Here is a 5,602-nt window from a genome sequence, read left to right on the forward strand (position 1 = left end):
GAGCTGGTAGAATCGTTAGCACATCGGGCAAAATGCCTTGCGGCACTTGAGTCATTTTTACGTTCAGATAGCAAATCCCACCGATACAGACTTTGCCGTTCTTCCTGTTAAGCACTGAGGCTGATGTAATCGACTTAGCCTCTCCCCCAAAATTACTGTCCTTGTGCCAAGAACTGAAAATAATACTCAAGCAAAATGTGAAGAATGAAACAAGAAATCAGTATTCTGTAATGTCAACGCACAAAGAAGAAAAAAGAAAAAGAAAAACCAAAGTAAATAGTATTAGTGATAGGTCAAAAATATAAATGAAGGTAATTCTATAGTATTAGTTGTTGTTGGTACTCCGTCGCTTACGACGTCGAGGGTTCCAGTTGGTCCGATCAACGGAACAGCCTGCTCGTGAAATTAACGTGCAAGTGGCTGAGCACTCCACAGACACGTGTATCCTTAACGTAGTTCTCGGGGATGTTCAGCGTGACATAGTGTGACAAGGCTGACCCTTTGAATTACAGGCACAACAGAAACAGGAAGTAAAAGTGAGAGAAAATTGTGGTGGAAGCGTACAGTAGGGTTCGCCACCTTTCCCTGCAGGAGCCTCGTGGAGCTTTAGGTGTTTTCGCTCAATAAACGCCCGGTCTGGGAATCGAAACTGCGATCCTATCATCGCGAGTCCGCTGCCGTAATCACTGGGCCATTGCGCCTCCACATATAGTATTAGTAAGATGTACTGAAATCCCACTGTCATATCTAAGCTAGAAGAATATTTACAATTTCATTTGCTATTCGTCAAATTTAACCAACCAGAATACTCCATCTTTTTTTTTTGTTTACCTTGTAACTGATTTTCAGTTATATACTTTACCCGGTGTCGCAGATAAATAACCTGGGTTTACATTAAAATAATATTTTTCCGTTCTGTAAACTCCGCAAAATTAAACTTTGCTAGTGAGCTCGAATACACAGGGGACCGACGAAAGATAACTAAAGGCAATCTCCAGAGTACTTGAAATACAATTCTTATGTCACTAAAACTGCAATCTACAATTCTACAAAAAGGTACATTTAATAATGTAGTCCTAGTGACACACGGTTTGGCATAATCGGAATGGATATGGCTAATACACCTTCCAGCACGGGTTTTATTTCAGCAGGTTGACCTGATGTAAACAACAGAAGATATGGTTAAACATTCATAATACACAGATCGCTTCATTCTTTATTATCTGCTAGTTTCCTTTACTGTTTCGATGATGATTCTATTGTAATGCGTATTTTCTTTATATTTTGATTTTCTTTGATAGATCCTCTTATAATTGTTGTTTTTGTTGTGTTTGCTTTTATTGCAGTGTAATTATTTTTTTGCTGTTCTTGATATTTAAATAAAACACTCCATCATTATTGTTTTCATCATGATTTACTTTCTCTGTATTGTTGATTAATATAATATACTATATTAAATATTGATATGATTTTATTATATACTTTATTTCCGTATTTTTCCTGTTCACTCGTTTTCCCTTTCCTTTTCTGCCCCTCCCATATACCCACATCTTCCTGTTTATTCTAGGCTGTTCTTATCACTACCACCCTAATTACCATATATATAATTAGAGATGACCAATAACCGAGTCTAGGGCATTTTTTCCGGTTGATTGATAATAATTATCCTTTCTTCTATTCAAAATCATACATATTTCTTTGCAGCTGCTTTCACTGACATTGTTGTTGTTTCTTAATCATATATTTAATCATGGTGTTGTCATTTTGTCATTTATTTTGATTATAGTTGTTGTTGTCATAGTAGTTAATGATGCTAGTGGTGAAGCTTGTGCTGCTGTTGTCTTTGCGGGTGTTTTCATTATGTGTTTATATGAAATATCTTAGTAATTACATTGGTGAGTAATCTCGTTCTATACATTTCATTGATTTGCCTCTATGCAACACTACCGACAATACAAGTTGGAAAAGCAATTCGATCTTGCGTAGACAATATTTGAAGTAAGCTATGTACTTTTTTTCTATATAGCTTTTGTATTAATAATAATGTTATATTTTTCTATTCACTTATATATTCATTTATTCATTGTTATATTTTTTAATTAATTAATCATCTTCGAAGTGTCTGACTGATTTTTTTTTCTTTTGTTTCTTTTCAATATTTTCCTTCATGCGTTCAGCTGTTTGCGGAGAAAGGAGAGCACGGAGAGGGAAGAAGGTTATAACACAGCAACACACTCACACACTTCCACCTGCGCTCATACGGAAATGCACACCAGTATATTCACCAGTGAACGTAACCCAGAATGGAGGTACATTAATGAATTTGTCGATACTTGCCAGTATGGATGCCACACACACACACACACACACACACACACACACACACACATTTATATGTATACGTGTGTATCTGTGTATGAACATGTGCTGTTTTTGCCAGTTTCTTTGTATATCTGTATGTGTGTTTGTCCAAACGCACATGAGTGTAATTGTGAGTGTGCATGTGTCAGTGCATTTGTGTCTACGCATGCGTATATTTTGCTTATGATTACTCATATATATTTATATATATTTCACTTGAAATATTATACTGCGTAATCTGATTGCGTGATATCAAAGCTCTAATATTTATGTTCGTGAAGTGGACATAAACTACTATATCGCAATAAATATATTCACATCGAAGTTGAGTATGTTTTTAGCTGTAAACTAGATTTTCCATTTTGTTGCCCTAATATTGTTATCCATGATTACATGTCTGTATAACACAGACCCTTTTACACATAAAAAATATTTATATTTCGCTATATGCTAAAGAACATTCAAATACATACACATAATCATCTGTACATGTGTGTGAATGTGTGGGTATCTAATACAAAATAGATAAAGGCAATATATTTTATATATGTTGCAAACAGCAGACGTGAATATACATAAGTTGGGGATAATTTCAAAGATGTGACGATAAATATTCAAATATCGCTGACCAAATTCATTTTCATGTTAGATGGAGAAAAAGTGTAAAACTGTCAGGGCAGAAAAAGTGGGCGGAGAAAAATATTGAAAATGAAAATATTTCTGGACCAGAATAATTTTCTATATTACACAAGAAATATTAGTGGCGGTTGAGTATTGTATATTGTTTTCGTAAAGGAAAGTTTTTCGCTTAAAGAATTGGGATATCGTAGGGACATGGATGGGCGTGGCAGCAAATAATTGTGTTTTAACCCATGATACTCACATAAGCATATATTCAATCTAAAAAAAATATGACTTTCGAAAACGATTCCTAAAAGGCGATGCAATACAAACATGGTGTGTATTGTTTCTTGGGGATTAAAGTTTCTTCTATCCTTAATCAATGCCGATCACTAACAGAGTGAACCTTGTGTTTAAGTCAAGGTAGCTGGAATTATACAAACACACTTATTTATATGCAAATATTAACTAATTCCAATATCCGGGGAATCGTCAAGGAACTGTGAATATTTCAATTAATTCATGTGGCCAATAATGTGCGTGTTTGGATAAACTTGCCCTCAGGTAGTGGGATTGCAAATAACCTCTGTATATATATATATATATATATATATATATATATATATATATATATATATATATATATATATATATATATATATATATCTACGCACATAAACATATAGTCTATGTGCAAGTTTGCTTTCTTACAGATCTTGTGTGTGTCTGTGTGTATTCCTCATGTATATGTCATTGTTTTCGCGTCCCTGAAATGATTACACATTTTTCCTGTACTACTCAAATCGGTTGCACAGCTCAGTGTATCTCTTATAATACACACGAAGCACAATCTTTAAGTTGGATACGAGCGGCGTAAAGTTATCTTTGGTTCACCATGGAAGATTATTTCCTCGATTTTAGACTAATTTACGTACCCGTTACGCAGTTGATCCTCACGAAAGAGCATAACGTTTTCTTCCTGCCCCATAGAAACTGCTATACATGGTTAATGATTCTACTTGAATGTCGAAATTGCTACTTATTCATGTCTGTGTAAATACATTCTCGTTCTGGTGTGCCCAAGAAATGGCTATTTGCACTAAGCCTTCCTGTTTGCAGCATTGGAATCGGTGTTAACTGCAATATCATCTCTTAATGGGATAGAAGTAGCATGTGGTTATTTATAGATAGCTGATAATAGGAGTGATATCTTCCATACTGTTTTAGCTCAACCAACACTCTGTATCACAGTGTAGTGACTTGCAGACATCCTTAACTGGCGTTTATTTCGTATTCAGGACACCAAAAGCCGATCCTTCTAGGCGAGAGTCTGATGTAATGCATCTACCAAAGATCTCGTAGTGGCGACTGTTAGTGTCAGTGTCGCTAGCATTCTCTAGGGTGTGAGATATCTTATGTATGTACATATATGTGCATATACATATGAATATATATACATGAGCATATATAAAGATACTTCTATTGTATGTACACTCGCGCCTAATATTTATACACGCTTGCTAACAGTAGTTGTGTTCTATTTGGTCCATGTTCTATTCAAGAAAAAATAAATAGTGTATTATCGGATCCCAGGTTTTCTGGAACAGTAAATTTTTAGTGCGTATTTGACAATGGTGTCGAATCTGTTTATAACTCTTTCAAATGAGGTATATTCGATTATAGTAAGCAATACTCATTACAATACATATGGATAATCACAGTTCAGAATCAATTAGATACATTTAAGCAAGTTCTCTTGTATCCTGTTTCTGAAGCTGAATACATAAAATGTGTTTGCAAAACAAGCCCGACTTCTAACAGTGTCTGTTGCTTTGGCTTAACTCTGTTTTAGAGGTATTAAACAGCATAGACACGGAGTATTAACTGCCTCCATAAAACGAAGCAAAACGAAAATATTTAAAAATTTGTATTGTTTGTTCTTAAGCATAAAACATATTAATGAATATACAAATTACAATCGATTACTATTGTATATGAAATACGTTTGCACATCAAATTTTCTCAAAATCTGAAGGAACATAATGACAATTAGACACAAAATATTCTGGAGAATAAAAATTAGCGATACATTTTTTTATGGTTTTCTATCTTCTTCGCTGTCTGAAATATCGCTAACACAGCTATAGAGCAAATTATTCTTTTTGTACATAAACAGATGCACATTCACTGAAAGATATAGATGCACTCACACAGACATGAACAATGTACAAAACTAGAAGAAAAAAAAAACACGTCATTTTATGAAAAATGTTTGTCATTATTATATTCATTTTCCATATTGTATCTAACAAGGACCCAAAAAGAATTCCTTGAAGCCACTGTTGATAATAATCACCAGATATGTTCAGTGATCCATCACTTCTACGTCAGGCAGATATTTGGATCTAATTGTTACTATCTCTTTCCCCATTGTTGCTCGGTAATTTCGTATATTACAATAAATTTGTTACTAGTGGAAATTGACGTGTTATTAACCGAATATCCAGTATACAGTATCATTCTTGTTTCTAACCACATACATGCACTTCAAATTGTCCTGTATGCATTAATATATATCTCAACGTATATATATATATATATATATATATATACACCAAGC

At 34.1% G+C, this 5,602-nt stretch overlaps 1 long non-coding RNA gene across 1 annotated transcript in view; it reads left to right on the top strand.

The window, feature by feature from the left end:
- The first annotated feature begins 2,184 nt into the window (after positions 1 to 2,184).
- LOC128249935 (uncharacterized) overlaps positions 2,185 to 5,602 on the top strand; it is a 14,220-nt gene continuing 10,802 nt past the window's right edge. Inside the window, exon 1 of the long non-coding RNA XR_008266085.1 lies at positions 2,185 to 2,309. This is a non-coding gene — a long non-coding RNA (uncharacterized LOC128249935). The remainder of the gene's footprint in view (positions 2,310 to 5,602) is intronic.

This window comes from Octopus bimaculoides, chromosome 1 (assembly GCF_001194135.2).
Source record: "Octopus bimaculoides isolate UCB-OBI-ISO-001 chromosome 1, ASM119413v2, whole genome shotgun sequence".
NCBI lineage: Eukaryota > Metazoa > Mollusca > Cephalopoda > Octopoda > Octopodidae > Octopus > Octopus bimaculoides.